Here is a 21,047-nt window from a genome sequence, read left to right on the forward strand (position 1 = left end):
CTGAGGGGCAGAAGGAGCTGGATTCTCAGGAGGCTCCTCCGTGTCTCCTGCTGCTCCTGGGTCTGCTGCTGTTACTCCCGAGTTGTCCTCATCTGAGGAGTCCTCTGACGGGGCCATGACAATTCCTATCAGACTCTTATTATATGACTATGACAGCAAGACTATTGGGCGTGTAAAGATGGAAGATGGAAGATGGAACCAATACGGATAATAGAAGAAGAGTGATTTGAAATTACTGGATCTAGTAGACTTGATGAGTTGGACTAATTGACATGTTTATCTAGAAAAAAAATTGATGGACATATATCTCAACGATTGGAAACTTCTCTTTGACTTTTTGTGGAAGAATAAAATGATATGATGTTAATGAGATTTGTAACCAATTAAGATAATTGCTGGAGGAAGGTGATTTTATAAGCTATTAAGATACAGGCTTGTTATATATTATAGACTTATAGTTGAACTATGACAAATTGGTAGTCAATTTTATATATATATATATATTTTCTTTTTATTGTATTAGTTATGGATTTGTGTTTTTTCTTTTTGTATTGTTTTGGTTTTGAAAATTTGAATATGGATAAATTGACATGTTTACTTAGAGAAAAATTGATAGACACATTTCCTAAGGAATGGAAGCTTCTTTTAGATTTTATGTTGAAAGATTAAAATAAAATGATGATATTGGGATTTGACGATTAATTAAGATAGCATATGAAGAAAAGTGATCCTGTATGTATATATTAAGGGACAGGTTTGATATATATTATATACTTATAGCTGATCTGCGACAAATCGGAAGTCAACTATTTTACTTTATTTTTTTCTTTATTTGTTTGTTGTATTTTGTTTTATTTGTTTTTTTGAAAAATTTGAATAAAAATTATTAAAAAAAAAAAAAAGAATGGCTACCTTCAGGCGCATCAAAGGATCTGTACAAGGGAAGAGATTTATCAATGCTTTGAAAAGTTTGTTGTTGTTATGTGACTTCAAGTTGATTAAGACTTATGGTGACCCTATGAATCAGTGACCTCCAAGAGCATCTGTCATGAACCTCCCTGTTCAGATCTTGTAAGTTCAGGTCTGTGGCTTCCTTGATGGAGTCAATCCATCTCTTGTTTGTCTTCCTCTTTTTCTACTCCCTTCTGTTTTCCCCAGCATTATTGTTTTTTCTAGTGAATTGAGTTCCAAGGGCCAGATAGAAAGGTCTGGAGGGCCACATTTGCCCCCGCCCTCAGGGCCAGATGTTCCCCATCCCTGGGTTGAAGGCTAACATCCAGTCCTCACAGCATGACTATGTTCTCTGTTGTTTCAAGAGGCAGCTGAGGCCCCGCCCGGGGGATTGAAAGTACACTATTTCTAGAAGAGATGTACAAATAAGTATAAAGCAGGCAGGTACAACTGTCAATCAACCAAAAAAGGGACATCCCCTCATTTCCTCCCACCCCCCTCAAAAAAGGTAATGAAAGGCAAGCAAGGGATGGTGCTTGAGGGAAGGGTGCAGTGTAGCAGAATATTGTTATATATTGTTATATATTGTTTCGTATCATCCGCAAACTTCATAAGGCTTCCCTCCACCCCATCATCTAAGTCATTGATAAAAATGTTGAAGTGTATCGGCCCCAGGACAGAACCCTGTGGCACTCCACTCGAGACCTATGCATGCAGGGCAGAAACCATTGAAATGCTGTTTGCAAAAAGCGCTTTGGCAACAGGGCGTAGTAGGAACCTCCGCGCCTGCGCCCTGGATTTGCACAAGGGGCAGAGCCTGCAAGACGTTTGCCCAGAGCGCGCCTGGCATTCAGTCCTCCAGCGGGGAAAGGAACTGAGCTCTGCTTTCTAGAGAGGCAGGATGTGGTCATGCAAATGGGAGGGAGGGAGACAATAGGAAGCAAAGAGGCTTGATTTATTTCCGAGGAGGAGGAGGAGGAAGAAGAGGCTGAATCGTGGCGAGGACGCAAGAGCGAGAGAGAGGTGCAGCAGTGGGGGTGGGGAAGGGTTAGCAGTTTGCCTTTGGGGGGGTGGAGAAAGGGGGAGATCCTCCCCCCACATCTCGCCTGGGAATTCAGGGGGGGAGTCACATGCATGCAACCAGCTGCAACGTTGGGTCCGAGTCTTCCGCCAATGTCACTCTAGTCCCTGTCTTATTTTATGGTTTCGCTCCGCTCCGTGAGAGGGGACGCTCAGGGGTGATCGTGTCCACCGCCCTGGCCATTTCCCCATTCCAGAGGTCAACCGGGGCTTCAACAGAATCACCTGCCGAAGAGCCATCAGGAACCTATCTGGGTCCATCAGGCTCCTGGGGCAGACCATCCTAATCGGTCCCCCACCCCTGCAGAGGTTCTGAGTCCCAGTGAGTCTAGACCCAGCCAGGTAGTGATCTGTCCATGACAATGTATATTATATTATAATAAAATATATTGTATTTTATGTTCCTGAGTAATGTCATACAGGGGAGAGTCGCCCATCAGGCTGTGAGTTCTCCTGGTGGACATCTCGGATGGCTTTAAAAGGGGCTAAGGAAAATGGCTTCATCCCCAGTCTGTGTCTGTTGGAATTACTTTTTAAGATGTTTTTGTTATAATATATTTTAAACCCTGTTTTTAATGATGTGTTTGAGAGTGTTTTTAGTGTTTTTGTTTGCCACCCTGGGCTCCTACTGGGAGGAAGGGTGGGATATAAATCTAAATGAATAAATAAATGCATGGAAGAGAAGGCTCTCAAGGGCCACCAGTCCTGATGTTTATGGGCCACCTCCAAAATTAGGGGAAGAGCAGCAGGAGATGCGCTCTTGCCTTTCTCTCTGGCTTGAGGGCCTCCCATGTGTGTCTAGTTGGCGCTTGTGGGCCAGGCTGGCTCCAGGCATTTTTTGGAGGGGTCTTGGGGACAGGGTATCAATGAGGCCCTTATTCCCTCCCTTTCCTCCTCAGACCGCACCCCTCCTCCCCCTTGGCCCCAGCCCTTTAATATAAAATAATATGGTGACCCCCTAAAAAGAGGAGGGGAACCTTTGGCCCTCCAGATGTTGGTGAACTGCAGATTCCATCAGCTCCTGCAAGGATGGCCAATGATTAGGGGTGATGGGAGTTCAGCAACATCTGGAGGGCCACAGGATCCCCACACCTGGTATAATTTAATCTGCAAACCCAAACGCACTTACCTAGGGGGGTGTCCCATTGGACTGGGTGGGGCTTACTTCTGAATGGGTGTGACTTTTATTGGGGTAATTTACACCCACAGTGGCAAGGGATCTCATCCTTTTACCTCGATTCTAAATGGGGTTCTTCCTTTCCCGCTCCCAGAATTAAAACTCAAAATGCTTCCTCCTCTTAGATTCGAGGTTGTAGAAATGGTTTGATATGGAATCCCTGACTTTTTATGTTGTGGTTAAAAGTAACTCCTCTTGTCTGTTTCCTTGAAAGAACGAGACCTCGCTTCCTGTAAGGAAGAAAGTGAAAGACTGTTTATCCAGGTCCCCAAAGAAGAGGAGGAGGAGACCTCAGCAGGTCGGTGCTTAGCTGTGCTGTGGAGCCCCTTTTGGTCTGGGAATTGAAGCATTTTGGTTCTTTTTGATTTTTCCCTCTCCATTCCTCTGCCACCTAAAAATCACACAACATCTCATTCCTCGGAGTTTCCCTTCATCTGCAGACCTTCGGTTGTGAAGGATGAAATGGTCCCATCCCACCCAGGATTCTGGGCACGACTGTGGACCATTGATCTTAAGAAGAGGCGCAGTGGTAAATTTTGGAACGCAGGAGCCCCAAACATTCAAACCTAAAGCTTCTGTCCCAAACATGTATATCTGGCACTTAATTTCCAAGTTAAAGACTATTAAAATTTGAATAGGTAATAGTTGCAGCAGCACCGGATTCTTCTTCCCGTTCTCTGTGGTGTGTGTACTTTTGGTTACTTGCTTTCGTTGTCAGGGACTATTTGTGCCACAGACTCCTTTTTCTGTTTGTGGATCCTGCAGAGTACTTGATGGCTGGTTCTTCCCTTAAGGAAGGGGGCAGACCGTCGAAGAGGGCTTCTTCATACATCCTTTTCCAGTGCTTGGGTTTTATTTCCTTGAAGCCCAAAGTAAAAGCGAGGCCATGCATACTCTGCAAGAGGGTCCCTGTCTTGCAGTCATGCAGCTGAGATCTTGCAAGGCTGCACCTGCCTGAAGCCAAATTCAGCATTACTTGTAAAAATGAGCCCCAAAGGTGGGTCATAAGAACATAAGATGAGCCTGCTGAATCAGGCCAGTGGCCCATCTAGTCCAGCATCCTGTTCTCACAGTGGCCAACCAGGTGCCTGGGGGAAGCCCGCAAGCAGGACCCGAGTGCAAGAACACTCTCCCCTCCTGAGGCTTCCGGCAACTGGTTTTCAGAAGCATGCTGCCTCTGACTAGGGTGGCAGAGCACAGCCATCATGGCTAGTAGCCATTGATAGCCCTGTCCTCCATGAATCTGTCTAATCTTCTTTTAAAGCCATCCAAGCTGGTGGCCATTACTGCATCTTGTGGGAGCAAATTCCATAGTTTAACTATGCGCTGAGTAAAGAAGTACTTCCTTTTGTCTGTCCTGAATCTTCCAAGATTCAGCTTCTTTGAATGTCTACGAGTTCTAGTATTATGAGAGAGGGAGAAGAACTTTTCTCTATCCACTTTCTCAACGCCATGCATAATTTTATACACTTCTATCATGTCTCCTCTGACCCGCCTTTCCTCTACACTAAAAAGCCCCAAATGCTGCAACCTTTCCTCGTAAGGGAGTCGCTCCATCCCCTTGATCTTTCTGGTTGCCCTGTTCTGAACCTTTTCCAACTCTATAATATCCTTTTTGAGATGAGGCGACCAGAACTGTACACAGTATTCCAAATGTGGCCACACCATAGATTTATACAACGGCATTGTGATATCGGCTGTTTTATTTTCAATAACTTTCCTAATTATCTCCAGCATGGAATTTGCCTTTTTCACAGCTGCCACAGACTGGGTTGACATTTTCATCATGATGTCCACTACAACCCCGAGGTCTCTCTCCTGTTCGGTCACCGCCAGTTCAGACCCCATGAGCGTATATGTGAAATTCAGATTTTTTGCTCCAATATGCATAATTTTACACTAGTTTATATTGAATTGCATTTGCCATTTTTCTGCCCATTCACTCAGTTTGGAGAGGTCTTTTTGGAGCTCTTCGCAATCCTTTTTTGTTGTAAGAACCCTGAACAATTTAGCGTCGTCAGCAAACTTGGCCACTTCACTGCTCACTCCTACTTCTAGATCATTAATGAACAAGTTGAAAAGTACAGGTCCCAATACTGATCCTTGAGGGACTCCACTTTCTACAGCCCTCCATTGGGAGAACTGTCCATTGATTCCTACTCTCTGCTTTCTGCTTCTTAACCAATTCCTTATCCACAAGAGGACCTCTCCTCTGATTCCATGACTGCTAAGCTTCCTCAAAAGTACCAAGCTGTCCATGGAGGCTCAGATTTCGGCAGTGAGCCGGGCAGTTTGGTATCAACTACACCTCATACGGAGGCTGCAACCCTACCTCCCTATTCATCAGCTCCCACTGGTAGTACATGCCCTGGTCACCTCTCAATTAGACTACTGCAATGCGCTCTACGTGGGGTTACCCTTGAAAATGGTCCGGAAACTACAATTGGTGCAGAATGCGGCGGCTCGTCTGCTTACATACAGCCGCCGCCATGATCACAGCACGCCAGTATTATTTCATCTACATTGGCTTCCAATTGTTTTCCGGGCCCAATTCAAGGTGTTGGTGTTAACCTTTAAATCCCTATACGATCTCGGCCCAATTTACCTGAAGGAGCACCTCCAGTACCACAAATTAAGCCGCCCGACCAGATCAGCCACGCAGGGCCTTCTCTCAGTCCCACCAACGAAAACAGCTGGGCTGGTGGGGACTAGAGAGAGGGCATTTTCAGTGGCGGCCGCCACTCTCTGGAACTCCCTCCCATTCTATCTCCGCCATGCCCCTTCCCTGGATACATTTCGCCGACCCTTAAAAACTTGGCTCTTTGGACAGGCCTTCGGGATTTCCGGGGTGGGCTAATTTTTCTGTGATTGCTTTATAATTATTCATTGATTGCCCTAAATGATTTTATACTGCTGCATTAGTGTTGACTGCATTGTATTCTATTTTGTATTATATTGTATTTTATTGAATTTTAATGTGTACGTCGCCTAGAGTGGCTCTGGCCAGATAGGCGACACAAAAATTAAATTTATTATTATTATTTATTATTTGGTGAGGTACCTTGTCAAACGCTTTTTGAAAGTCTAAGTACACTATGTCCACTGGATCACCTATATCTATATGGTTGTTGACACTCTCAAAGAATTCTAATAGGTTACTGAGACAGGACTTTCCCTTGCAGAAGCCATGCTGGCTCTGCTTCAGCAAGGCTTGTTCTTCTATGTGCTTAGTTAATCTAGCTTTAATCAGGACCCGAGGGACAAGTTACATATTTTAGTTAGCAGATCAGCAATTTCACATTTGAGTTCTTTGAGAACTCTTGGGTGGATGCCATCCGGGCCTGGTGATTTGTCAGTTTTTATATTGTCCATTAAGCCTAGAACTTCCTCTCTCGTTACCACTATTTGTCTTAGTTCCTCAGAATCGCTTCCTGCAAATGTTAGTTCAGGTTCAGGGATCTGCCCCATATCTTCTACTGTGAAGACAGATGCAAAGAATTCATTTAGCTTCTCTGCAATCTCCTTATCGTTCTTTAGTACACCTTTGACTTTCTTATCATCCAAGGGTCCAATCGCCTCCCTGGATGGTCTCCTGCTTTGAAAGTATTGATAGAATTTTTTGTTGTTGGTTTTTATGTTCTTAGCAATGTGCTCCTCAAATTCTTTTTAGCATCCCTTATTGTCTTCTTGCATTTCTTTTGCCAGAGTTTGTGTTCCTTCTCTTTTGGTCCATTTTGGTTCCTTAATGCTTCTCATTAAGCCCTGCATCAAAGGGAGCTAGAAGCTTCTCAGCACAGATATTATCTAGCAAAGCTACACAGATCAGGTTTTGCACAGGTTTTTATATGAACCCTTTTTAAACCCAAGACACATTCTACAGCATATTTATTGGGTTTTTTAAAAATTTATACCTCACTTTTCAAAGAAGGCAATGGCAAATCACCTCTGAATACCTCTTAACATGAAAACCCTATTCATAGGGTTGCCATAAGTTGGGATCGACTTGAAGGCAGTCCATTTCCATTTTGTTTTCGAGGAACTTCTTCCACACAGCAGCTGACCATTTCCAAAAAAGCCAAACTTCACCAGAAAATAATATATATATAACAACCAAAATGTAAGACCTAATAAGGACCTCGGGGTTGTAGTGGACAGCACGATGAAAATGTCGACCCAGTGTGCGGCAGCTCTGAAAAAGGCAAATTCCATGCTAGCGATAATTAGGAAAGGTATTGAAAATAAAACAGTCGATATCATAATGCCGTTGTATAAATCTATGGTGCGGCCGCATTTGGAATACTGTGTACAGTTCTGGTCGCCTCATCTCAAAAAGGATATTCTAGAGTTGGAAAAGGTTCAGAAGAGGGCAACCAGAATGATCAAGGGGATGGAGCGACTCCCTTACGAGGAAAGGTTGCAGCATTTGGGGCTTTTTAGTTTAGAGAAAAGGCGGGTCAGAGGAGACATGATAGAAGTGTATAAAATTATGCATGGCATTGAGAAAGTGGATAGAGAAAAGTTCTTCTCCCTCTCTCATAATACTAGAACTCGTGGACATTCCAAGAAGCTGAATGTTGGAAGATTCAGCGCATAGTTAAACTATGGAATTTGCTCCCACAAGATGCAGTAATGGCCACCAGCTTGGATGGCTTTAAAAGAAGATTAGACAAATTCATGGAGGACAGGGCTATCAATGGCTACTAGCCGTGATGGCTGTGCTCTGCCACCCTAGTCAGAGGCAGCATGCTTCTGAAAACCAGTTGCCGGAAGCCTCAGGAGGGGAGAGTGTTCTTGCACTCGGGTCCTGCTTGCGGGCTTCCCCCAGGCACCTGGTTGGCCACTGTGAGAACAGGATGCTGGACTAGATGGGCCACTGGTCTGATCCAGCAGGCTCTTCTTATTTTCTTATGTTCTTAAGGATCTTAAAAACAGTAATTAAGAATTTTTGGGGGGGGGAGGACAAAAAGCTTCCAATAAACTTGGAAAGTGTACCAACATCTGGGCTGGTTTCACTTCAAAGGGAAGAGATCTCCAAAGAACTGGCTCCACAGTGCTCAAGCCACATGGCCCGAGTTGCGTGCTGTTGGCAAGGCTTCACCCCTTTGCTCTCGTTCAAAATGTTTTGAGCGTTCAGATTTGATTTGGAATTCCCAAATATTTTGTGGTCAAAAATAACTAATCTTGCCTGATTTCCTTTTTTTTAAAAAAAAAGAACCAGACCTTATTTCCTGTTGGGAAGGAGGAGAAGATCCGGTGATGCAGGAACCCAAAGAAGAGGAGGAGACCTCAGCAGGTAGATTTACTTATTTATTATTTAATTTATGTCCCGTCCTTCCTCCCAGCTGGAGCCCAGATGCTTAGCTGTGTCGTGGGGCCCTTTGAGGAGGTGAAGCTTCTCCCCCCTCACCCTCACCTGTGTAATATCATCCGGAACAGACGGACCCATCAGGGCACAGTTTCTCCTGGCCGCTTTGCTCTCCTGTCTCCTCTTCATCCAACATCTCACAATATTTCCCTCCTCAGAGATTCTCTACAGCAGCAGAACTTTGGTTGTGAAGGCTGAAATGGTCCTGTGGGGCAGGAGGGAGGACTCGAGGCACTGTTATGGGTCAGATCACTCTAGATGTCTGTCGTTGGGGTTCAGAAAACCAAAAGGGGACTTTGCTTTATTTTTAATCGGATTTCAAGATGGAAACCAATCTCTTGGCAGGCGCGGCAGGTCCTTCATTCAGAGGACGGGGATTTCTTTACTCCTCCAAAAGCCTCCGTGAGAAATGGAATCCCTTTTGCTCTGTAAGGACTAGTGAGAAAATTGGCTGGCTGCCAAAGCTGTTTACATTGATTACCAGAATTTAACACACCCACGAGCCCAAAAAGTTTATTTAAAAAAGAAAATACAGAATAAAGGATCTCTGTTTCAAAGGGGGTGGATAGGAGAAATCCACTACAGTAGGGCCCCGCTTCTCGGTGCACCGCTTTTCAGCGTTCCGTTAATACGGCACCAGTGGGGTGATCAGCTGGAGGGGGGCTGGAGCTCCCTGCGCTGCAACTGAATGTGCTGATCAGCTCACTACAGCTGATCTTCTCCTCTTCTGGTGCAATCAGTGGGTTAGGTTCCAAACCCTCGTGCTACAGCTGATCCACTTTTCGGTGGTTTTTGCTTTCCGGTGGGGGTCTGGAACCTAACATGCTATTTGAGTGGGGCCCTACTGTATATTCCAATGATTTTTAAGGGTTGCCTGACTGCCAGCAATTCCCAACAATACATTTTGATTCTACAATTGCAATCCTATGTATAATTAACTTAGGAGTAAGTTCCACGAGGTTCTTCCTTCTGAGAAGTCATGCAGAAATCCAACTTGCAAAATGGAGCACTTGTTGAACAAGGACTGATTTAAGTCAGTTGAAATGCAACCTGTATTTATTTATTTAACAAAATCTATATACTGTTTACTGAACAGAAAGCCTCTAAGTGAGCGGGGTTGCATGGGGGGGAGCCTCGAAACAATGGTATACAATTTGGGGGGCAGAGGGGAGGGTGGAAGAGGGTGATGACCCCCCTGAAGCGCCCCCTCCCTGCAGACCCTCCAGATTAGAGGATGCAGCTCTGCCCATGTCCCCTCTGTCTCTCCCCTGAGCTGGGCTGGCTGTGGTGTGGCCGGATGGAAGCATCCCTCGGAACATCTGCGGTTCTGATGCTGAATTTCAGGGCCTTCAGCTTGGAGATGGAGGCGCCCCATAGTCGGAACAGAGCTAAGGAGACACCAGTGCGCTAAATGGGCCGCTTCTGCATGTGTCCTCATTTGTCTTTGGTTCAGCTGTGATGGTTGAATAGTGAGGCTCTTCTTTCAATGCCTTCATTCTGCCTGTTGTGCTGTGTGTATCTGTGAGTGCTTAATTTCATTTAAAGCAATACAACAGCAGCAAAGTAACAGGAGATGTCGAAATGCGAGTGTGCCAGCATGTGCTTGTGTTTGCCTAGGAAAGCTGGCTTTTACCCTGCATCAGCATCACTGAGACTGGAGACTTGGTAAAATAAGAAAAGCTACTTTATTTGTAGAAATCCATAGTAGATGGAAAAGCAAACCTAGTTCTAAGTAACTAACTAAGTTGGAGCATAGCGCCCAGGTGTAGGGTTTAGCCTCATGGCTTGGGGAGAGCAGAGACAAAGGGATGTCTCCTCTCTCCCGGACAGTCGGAGGACAAAGGAGTGGAAAAGGCGGAAGGACGAGGGGCAGGTAAGCTTCCCTGAAGATGTCACAGTCTAGTGACAGAAGGAAGACAGTCAGAGAAACACAGATAAAGGTAAACAGGCCTATCCATCTGGAGGACCCAAACTCTATCTCCCTTCTGCAGCACCAACAAAACAGGAGTTGCTCTTGCCCCACTTCCAACACTGCCAGCCCTCCCCAGTTTCCTATCCTCTTAGAATTAAGGTCGCCGTTTAATTCAGAAAATCAGAAACGTGGCCCTGCCCTCCTTGTTTTAGGGTAGCCCGGCAGACAAACTGTTTAGCGAGTGACGTTTTTCCTGCAACAGGTGCAAATTGGTGAGAGCTACTTCCCTCCCTCTTCCTACACCAGGTGTAAGTTCCCTGCTAAATCCAGGGGTATTGTCCAGTTTCTCCACACCATGCACCTTTATGGCACATCCACAGTGTATATTGAAAGCATGTGGCTTCCTCCAAAGAGTCCTGGGACGTGTAGTTTATGAAGGGTGCTGGGAATGTAGCACAGTGAGGAAAAACTATTATCCAGGATTCGTTGCGGGAAGCCGTGTGCTTTACATCTGTGTCGCATGTGCTTTAAATGTCTGGTGTGATCAGACACGTCTGTCATGTCTCCTCTAAGCTTTTTTCTCTACAGCAAAAATCCCCAAATGTTGCAACCCTTGATCATTTTGGTTGCCCATTTCTCTACCTCTTCCACCTCTAGAATACTATTTTTGTGGTCAAGCAATCAGAACTGCAGACAGCTTCAGGGACATCTGGCACAACTGCAGTTAATGAGGAGTCCAAGTCAGTCCAAATGTGAGCAATTTTATCTGCAAAGTGCCTCATAAACATGTCACAGCGACTGACTGAGGGCTCAGAGTCTCATGTAGGGCCAGGGCCCCAAAGACCCCAGACCACCGGAAAAGCATTGCTGGACAACACTGAGCAGATGCAATGGTGGCAGAGAAGTGCACTTTCCTCGCTGCCATCACCACCACATGATAGGTTCAAAAATGAGCTCTAGCTTGTGTTTGATCGGAAGCGGACTGAGTTCTTCTCCATTATCGCTCTAGCCATTGTCCCTGCCGTTTCATCAGGCCCAAGGCTTCAGTATACCAAGGTGTATTATGGGCCTTCCCGGTGAGAGAGGGTGCTTTGGAGCAATAATGTCCACCGCTTGGGTCACCTCCGTATTCCAGAGATTGACCAGGACTTCGGCAGTATTGCCAGCCATGCTGGAAATATCCCCCAGAGCATTCAGGAAACCATCTGGATCCATGAGTCTCCGGGGGCGGACCCTTTTAATCGGCCTTCACCCCTGCGAAGGTTACTGGGGGACAAAGTCTAAACCTTGTCAGGTGATGATCTGTCCATGACAACGGAGTCACTAAGAACCCCTCCACTCTCAGATCACCTTCTTCCTGTCCTGAACAGGAGACAAGATCAAGTGTGTGTCATGACACATGCGTTGGCCCAGATGATAGAATCATAGAGTCATAGAGTTGGAAGGGGCCTTTATTTATTTATTATTTATTTATTGCACTTTTAAACCACCCTTTAGCAACAGGCTCTCAGGGCGGTGTACAACAGGAAATCCACAGCAAGAGCATCTCCCGTAGATAGCTGTCCAGCCTCTACTTGAAGACATCCAGTGAAGGGGATCCCACCATCTCCCTAGGCAGTCGGTTCCATTGCCGAACTGCCCTTACTGTCAAGAAGTTCCTTCTAATGTCCAACCTGAATCTACGCTCCTGCAACTTAAAACCATTAGACCTAGTCCTACCCTCTGGGGCAGCAGAGAAGAAATCTGTACCCTCCTCTATGTGACAGCCCTTCAGGTACTTAAAGAGTGCAATCATGTCACCCCTCAGCCTTCTCTTCACCAGACTGAACATGCCAAGTTCCTTCAACCTTTCCTCATAAGACTTGTTCTCCATACCGGCTATCATCCTCATCGCCCTCTTCTGAACCCGCTCTAACTTGTCTATATCTTTCTTAAAATGAGGCGCCCAGAACTGAACGCAGTATTCCAGATGAGGCCTGACTAATGTAGAATATAGTGGGACTATTACTTCCCTTGACCTGGAAACTATAGCTCTGTTTATGCAGCCCAAAACCGCGTTTGCCTTTTTTGCCGCAGCATCACACTGCTGGGTCATGTTCAACTTGCGATCCCCTACAATTCCAAGGTCCTTCTCACACGCACTACTGCTAAGCCGGGTATTTCCCATCCTGTACCCATGCATTTTGTTTTTGTGGCCTAAATGCAGAATCTTGCAATTTGTCTTTATTGAATTCCATTTTATTAATTTCAGCCCAATTTCCTAGTGTATCCAGGTCCCTTTGGATTTTATTCCTGTCTTCCATTGTGTTAGCTATCCCTCCCAGTTTTGTATCATCCGCAAACTTCATAAGGCTTCCCTCCACCCCACCATCTAAGTCATTGATAAAAATGTTGAAGAGTATTGGCCCCAGGACAGAACCCTGTGGCACTCCACTCGTAACCTCCTTCCAGTCCGAAGCAGAGCCACCGACGACCACTCTTTGAGTACTGTTTTCCAACCAGTTGTGAATCCACCAGACAGTATTTCCATCTAGTCCGCATTTAACTAGTTTGCTAATCAAAAGGTTGTGGGGAATTTTGTCAAAATGGAAGTCTTGTCCAAATGAAGAAAATAAAAAAGAACACAAACTCTGGCAAAAGAAATGCAAGAAGACAATAAGGGATGCTAAAAAAGAATTTGAGGAGCACATTGCTAAGAACATAAAAACCAACAACAAAAAATTCTATAAATACATTCAAAGCAGGACACCATCTAGGGAGACAATTGGACCCTTGGATGATAAGGGAGTCAAAGGTGTACTAAAGAACGATAAGGAGATTGCAGAGAAGCTAAATGAATTCTTTGCATCTGTCTTCACAGTGGAAGATATAGGGCAGATCCCTGAACCTGAACTAACATTTGCAGGAAGGGATTCTGAGGAACTAAGACAAATAGTGGTAATGAGAGAGGAAGTTCTAAGCTTAATGGACAATATAAAAACTGACAAATCACCGGGCCCGGATGGCATCCACCCGAGAGTTCTCAAAGAACTCAAAGGTGAAATTGCTGATCTGCTAACTAAAATATGTAACTTGTCCCTCGGGTCCTCCTCCGTGCCTGAGGACTGGAAAGTGGCAAATGTAACGCCAATCTTCAAAAAGGGATCCAGCGGGGATCCCGGAAATTACAGGCCAGTTAGCTTAACTTCTGTCCCTGGAAAACGGGTAGAAAGTATTATTAAAGCTAGATTAACTAAGCACATAGAAGAACAAGCCTTGCTGAAGCAGAGCCAGCATGGCTTCTGCAAGGGAAAGTCCTGTCTCAGTAACCTATTAGAATTCTTTGAGAGTGTCAACAAGCATATAGATATAGGTGATCCAGTGGACATGGTGTACTTAGACTTTCAAAAAGCGTTTGACAAGGTACCTCACCAAAGGCTTCTGAGGAAGCTTAGCACTCATGGAATAAGAGGAGAGCTCCTCTTGTGGATAAGGAATTGGTTAAGAAGCAGAAAGCAGAGAGTAGGAATAAACGGACAGTTCTCCCAATGGAGGGCTGTAGAAAGTGGAGTCCCTCAAGGATCGGTATTGGGACCTGTACTTTTCAACTTGTTCATTAATGACCTAGAATTAGGAGTGAGCAGTGAAGTGGCCAAGTTTGCTGACGACACTAAATTGTTCAGGGTTGTTAAAACAAAAAGGGATTGCGAAGAGCTCCAAAAAGATCTCTCCAAACTGAGTGAATGGGCAGAAAAATGGCAAATGCAATTCAATATAAACAAGTGTAAAATTATGCATATTGGAGCAAAAAATCTGAATTTCACATATACGCTCATGGGGTCTGAACTGGCGGTGACCGACCAGGAGAGAGACCTCGGGGTTGTGGTGGACAGTACGATGAAAATGTCGACCCAGTGTGCGACAGCTGTGAAAAAGGCAAATTCCATGCTAGCAATAATTAGGAAAGGTACTGAAAATAAAACAGCCGATATCATAATGCCATTGTATAAATCTATGGTGCGGCCGCATTTGGAATACTGTGTACAGTTCTGGTCGCCTCATCTCAAAAAGGATATTCTAGAGTTGGAAAAGGTGCAGAAGAGGGCAACCAGAATGATCAAGGGGATGGAGCGACTCCCTTACGAGGAAAGGTTGCAGCATTTGGGGCTTTTTAGTTTAGAGAAAAGGTGGGTCAGAGGAGACATGATAGAAGTGTATAAAATGATGCATGGCATTGAGAAAGTGGAGAGAGAAAAGTTATTCTCCCTCTCTCATAATACTAGAACTCGTGGACATTCAAAGAAGCTGAATGTTGGAAGATTCAGGACAGACAAAAGGAAGTACTTCTTTACTCAGCTCATAGTTAAACTATGGAATTTGCTCCCACAAGATGCAGTAATGGCCACCAGCTTGGACGGCTTTAAAAGAAGATTAGACAAATTCATGGAGGACAGGGCTATCAATGGCTACTAGCCATGATGGCTGTGCTCTGCCACCCTAGTCAGAGGCAGCATGCTTCTGAAAACCAGTTGCCGGAAGCCTCAGGAGGGGAGAGTGTTCTTGCACTCGGGTCCTGCTTGCGGGCTTCCCCCAGGCACCTGGTAGGCCACTGTGAGAACAGGATGCTGGACTAGATGGGCCACTGGCCTGATCCAGCAGGCTCTTCTTATGTTCTTATGTTCTTAGAACAGGCCCTGCCTATACATACAGTATGTACACCACAAACCGCAAAGGTTAAAAACAGTGATTAATATTAAATATTGGCGCAAAGTGCAGGCCCAGTAAATTTATGGAAAATAAAATTTTAATTGACTGTTTTTATTTGGCTGGTGTGCATTATGTCTTTTAAGCCATCCTTTTAGAACATTATGAATGTGATTGCAAAGTAGAAACATTTTCTTTTTGTACATAATGAAAAATCTATATTATAATCTTTTTTTAGCATATGCATGGGCCCCCAAGAATTCCAGGCCACTAGGCTTTAGCCTACTAAACCTAATGGATAATCTGGCCCTGCCCTTTGGGCCTGATCCAGCCTCAGGGATGGGGCACCTTTCCCTGTTGAGGGCCACAAACCCTTGGGGGGCTACAGGCTGTCAGTGGGCAAGGCCAGGGATAAAATGGGCAGGGCTCCCACTTTTTTCTTTCTGCCATCCCCTTTCTGCAGGCTGCCCAGCCCTGAACTGAAGGGATGCATCTGAGCCCCCCCACTGATTTCCATGGGGCAATGAAGGCTGCAGTCCTGGGCACACACTTGGAAATCATGTGGGATGAACTCCGAGGGACTTGCTTCTCAGTAAACACCTGCCTGCCACTTTGGCTGGATTGGGCCTTCAGAGATACACGGTCAAAAATATTAATTAAAAAAATCAGTGCAAAGGGTTTCCTCCTTCCCAGGAAATGAAAGGTCCTCTCCGTCCCCACCATATGAACAATGTCAGTTACACCTGTGATGTTCCTGCTTATATTGTAAATATGGTAAGTGCTGGTTATATAAAAGACATATGGTAAGTGGAGTGGAAGAGGAGGGGGAGTACATGAGCAGTAGAATGCTGGATGATTGGCTGAGGATTTGAATGGCTGGGAGTATAAATGGAAGAATGACAGTTGAATCAGGGTGGTTGTTGTGGTGGATGTTGGAGGTTGAGAGAGGTGTTTAGAGGTTGTTGTTGTTGTTGAGAGTGAGTCGGAGTTCTGAGGCAATTAATGAGAAGTAAAGTACATGTCAGAATATAGATGAAACCATATGCTTGTAAACAAAGTCTTAAGTAATCTTGTTACTTCTAATACTAAATAAATATTTCTTGGTTAAACAAAAGCCTGATTCCTTCAGCTGGGAAACACAAACCAGGGGGGGATAGCAAGTAACCAAGGCTGAACAGTTGTATCAAATGGTGGCAGCGGCGGAGCAGAGGAAATTGTATCCAGTACCACAGAGGAAACCCAGGGCTGTAAGCTTCAGAGTCAAGGGGCTGCAGGGGGGTTTAAAAATTACCTATACCCAGTGTCACAAGGTATTGGAATAGCTAGGCAGAGACTAGGCACAGTCTATTGGCTAAAGGGTTACAGAGTGTCGAGTAGTGTGGCCTAGCAGGGGGATCTGTTGAGATCTGTGCTAGAGCTGTAAAGGGTAAGAAGAAAACCTGACGATCCTGTCTGCTGGTAGCCACAAGTGAGAGCTTCACAGGTGGTGCTGGGGAAGGACGTCACAGGTGGTGGCTGTAGTGGTGGGATACGAACAACAGAGAGTCCCTAAAAGTGGTGTGGTGAAAAGAAATAACAAAGATTACTTGTGAGAGTGACTGGCAAAGAGTGTGCAGCAAAGTGTGAGTGAACTCCTAAAAACATGGCTGAATATATAAAGATGAAAAGAGAGGAGCTGGTGGAAAAGTGCATAACATGCAATTTACCTCACAAAGGTAAAGTGGTAGATGAATTGCTAGTGGCATTAATAACACATACATCAATCCAACACAAACAACCTGTCCGGGAAGAGACCCCAGTAGGGTGCTCAAGCAATCCTGCTTATATAGAATATTTAAGAGAAAAGTTAAGATGGGAAAGTGAGGAAAAAGTTAGAGAGTTTGAAATGGAAATAATGAGAGTGGATGCTGAGATACAGCTAGAAAAGTTAAAATTTGAAAGAGACAAGTTTCATTCTGATGAAACAAGAAAGGACAGAAATGAAACAAAAATAAAGGTTACACCAAAAGATTTTGCGATGTTTGAACCTGGACAAGATCCACAAATTTACCTCAACACCTTTGAAAAGGCAGCTCAGATGTGGGGGCTACCGGAAGATAAATACATGCAATATTTATCAAATTTGATCAAAGGGGAATTGGCAGAGGTATACCAATATTTCCCCTCAGACAGGCCCATCACATATGCCGAGTTTAAAGAGGCAGTGTACAAAAGATTCAGACAGGGACCTATTTCAGAAAGTTATTTCAAAACTGCCAGTCGGTGGAAGAGGTGAAAAGCCTCATGATACTGGATCAATTATGCCATCAGTTACCACCAGAAATAAGGCTCCTTGTGAAAGACCGTTCCCCTAAATCTGTTCAAGAGGCAGCAGAGTTGGCAGATCACTTTGCCTCCAATAGAACTGGCTGGGTGGGGAAAACATCAAGAGAGTTTAAACCCAGACCATATAATGGTGGCAGAAAGGATGCGGTACCACAGCGAGTGAGCCCTCCAATAAAATCTGAAGGGCACAGGACACCCCAGAGTGGATCTGTGTGCCCCAAAATGGAGGAGAAATTATGTTGTAAATGTGGTAGACCGGGGGCACCTACATTTCCAATGTGAGGTTGCCAACCCCATTGGTAATCCTGCTCAGGGAAGGGCAGTGAAAGCAGAACCAAGGGAGTTAGAAACAAAGAAAGTTCATTTCTGCCAGATAAACTGGACAAATGTACAAGACTTAGATTCGAGTCTGAGGGAAGAAGTGAGTGTGCAAGGGGCAAATTATTGGGCATTGCTGGATACTGGTGCCGCTCAGACGTTACTGAGGCCAGATTTGATAAAATCTGAGGAAATATTACCTCAGGAAACGGTGACAATCCAAGGAGTGAGGGGTGAGGGGTGAACAAGAAATGGCCATGGCCCTGATAAAATTAAAGTGGAAAGGAAAGGAGGAGATCTGTAAAGTGGGTATTAATGCCCAACAAGAACCAGTGATACTGGGAAGAGATGTTATGGGGGCACAAGGAAAAATATATGTTGTGACCCGAAACCAAAGGAGCAAAGGAGCAGAAGCCATTTTAGCCGGCTCTGTACAAAACACAGTAGAATCTGTGGTTGAGACTGAGGTCGCCATAGCACCCCCTAGCAGGCCTGCTGAGAGATACACACTGTTTCGAATGGTCTCTAGTGCAGAGGCACAGCAGTTCAGAGAAGAGCTGAGTAAGGATGAAAGTTTGAAGCAAATGAAGGACCAAGCCCTTACACAAAGGATTCCCTTTACTGACAATCTGAGGGATCAAATTGTGTGTGAGAATGGGATTTTGTACAGACTGTGGATGCCTGCTGAGAGAAAGAATGAATGTGAACCAGTCAAGCAGTTGGTAGTGTCAAGCAAATATAGAGCTAGATTGCTGGATATGGTCATGGCCTTCATTCCCCAAAAGCATGATAAGTTGCAAGCCAGCTGGGAGGGACCCTATGTGATTAGGGAAAAATTTGACACCCTGACCTATGTCATCATGGCTGACAACTCAAAAAAACAGAAGGTGGTGCATGTGAATATGCTCAAACCATATCACACCAGGGATGTTACAAGTTTTACAGGTCACCTTGTTCCCTGGAGGTATCTGTCAGAAGAGGACTCACCCCCTCTGCCACCTGGCGGGGCTCACAACAGTGATGTGGCTGCAAAAAAGGCAAATGCTATTTTAAGCTGCATTAACAGAAGCATTGTTTCCAAATTGCATGAAGTACAGTTCCCCTCTCTTAGGCAATAGTTAGGCCTCATCTTGAGTACTGCATCCACTTCTGGACACCACACTTGACATAGTATTCAGATAAACTGGAACAGGTTCAGAGGAGGGTGACGAGGATGATCAGGGAACTGGAAACAAAACCCTATGAGGAGAAAGATGGGGTTACACTCCCCCTAAAGGAGCAGGTACGTAGTTTGGGGGTCTTATTAGACCCGCTCCTGTCACTTGAGGCTCAGGTAGCCTCGGTGGCACGGAATGCATTCTACCAGCTTCGGCTGGTAGCCCAACTACGACCCTATCTGGACAGGGAGAATCTCGCCTCAGTTATCCATGCTATGGTAACCTCTAGATTGGACTACTGTAATGCACTCTACGTGGGGCTACCTGTGAAGACGGTTCGGAAACTTCAGCTAGTGCAAAATGCTGCGGCCAGAGTTCTCACTGGGACAAAGAAATTTGACCATATAACACCTGTCCTGGCGCAGCTGCACTGGCTACCGATATGTTTCCGGGCCAGATTCAAAGTGTTGGTTCTTACCTATAAAGCCCTAAACGGCATCGGACCGCAATACCTGGTGGAACGCCTCTCTCGCTATGTACCTACCCGTTCACTACGCTCGACGTCGAAGGCCCTTCTCCGGGTCCCAACTCATAAAGAGGCCCGGAGATCAACAACTAGATCTAGGGCCTTCTCGGTGGTGGCCCCCGAACTATGGAATGCCCTCCCAGACGAGATACGCCTGGCGCCTTCTTTGTTATCTTTTCGGCGCCAGGTAAAAACCTACCTTTTCGCCCAGGCTTTTTAAACATTTTAAATTTAATTTTAAACCTAATATGGATTTTAATTTATAAACTCAATGGCAATTCTATTTCGGATTTTTATCATGTTATATTTTTCACACTTGCTCATATTTTAATTGTGATTTTATTTGTTGTACACCGCCCTGAGAGCTTTCTGCTATAGGGCGATCTAGAAATGTAATTAAATAAATAAATAAATAAAATAAAGAACTGGGCATGTTTAACCTTCAGAAGAGAAGACTGAGGGGAGATAGAATAGCACTCTTCAAGTACTTGAAATGTTGCCACATAGAGGAGGGCTGGGATCTCTTCTCGATCGTCCCAGAGTGCAGGACATGGAATAATGGGCTCAACTTGCAGGAAGCCAGATTTCAGCTGAACATCAGGAAAACCTCCTAACTGTTAGAGCAGTATGAGAATGGAACCAATGACCTAGGGAGGTGGTGGGCTCTCCAACCCTGGTAGCATTCAGGAGGCAGCTGGACAACCACCTGTGAGATATGCTTTAATTTGGACTCTAGCATTGAGCAGGGGGTGGAATGATGGCTTTTTAGGCCCCTTCCAACTCTATGGTTGTAAGGGTGGAAAGGGGGCAGAATAACAAGCTTTGCAAGAGGAAAGAAGTGGGTCTCTCTCCAGAAGAGTGGTGAGGGAGGGTCCCCACCAGGATGGGCAAAGAAACCTCCCAGTCAGTGGAGGCAGGGGGTTTCATGCCAGTGGGGCAGTGGAATCCACTCCAGGTATTCCCAGGGGCTATCCACGGAAACCTTCGCTGCTACCAGCTTTCTAAGCGGCGTCTCTGTTGATGCCTCCTGCGATCCCTGCAGCTGCCATCAGACCTCTGCAAAGGCAGACAAGTGCCGGAAAGGCTGATCCCTCTGGGGAGGGAGAGAGAAAATGTGTGGGTGGCGGGTGCAGGCATAAGGAGATCCCGGTCTCTGGAGCTGCGGCAGGAAGGGGGAGCAGCGTAGGTGGGATTGGAGGAACTGAAGGCAGCCAAAGTTTCCCTGCTCCGAATAGCTCCACTCATCCCTGCACCCGTTTCTTGCGCTGCGGGACCCAGAGCGACAGAGAAATCTAGCAGGTAAAGGAAATGAGGGTTTAGGTTAACTTCAGCTGTTCCCTCGGAGCCTTTTTTTAAAAAATGTGCATGGCATTTTTGTGTTTAATCTGGAGAAGCATCACCGGCCAGAAAGGGGCTTCCGCCTCCCCGCTCGCTGTACGTGCGAAGCAGCCGAGGAGCTCCAGCCACTTTAAGGGTTAACAAACGACGACCGAGCGGAAGGAAAGGGCGCAAAGGAGGGACTTCCCTTTCCTGCCCCCCTCCCTGCGAGAAAT

At 45.5% G+C, this 21,047-nt stretch overlaps 1 long non-coding RNA gene across 2 annotated transcripts; it reads left to right on the top strand.

The window, feature by feature from the left end:
• The first annotated feature begins 1,905 nt into the window (after nt 1–1,905).
• Nucleotides 1,906–16,282, top strand: LOC133381893 (uncharacterized). Of its 2 annotated transcripts, none has more exons than XR_009761747.1 (4): nt 1,906–1,974; nt 3,423–3,506; nt 8,421–8,501; nt 15,632–16,282. It is a non-coding gene; the product is annotated as an uncharacterized LOC133381893 (long non-coding RNA). The 2 variants fall into 2 exon arrangements; XR_009761746.1 differs by lacking the exon at nt 1,906–1,974 and adding an exon at nt 2,065–2,373.
• Nucleotides 16,283–21,047: the final 4,765 nt, after the last annotated feature.

Source organism: Rhineura floridana, chromosome 3 (genome assembly GCF_030035675.1).
Source record: "Rhineura floridana isolate rRhiFlo1 chromosome 3, rRhiFlo1.hap2, whole genome shotgun sequence".
NCBI lineage: Eukaryota > Metazoa > Chordata > Lepidosauria > Squamata > Rhineuridae > Rhineura > Rhineura floridana.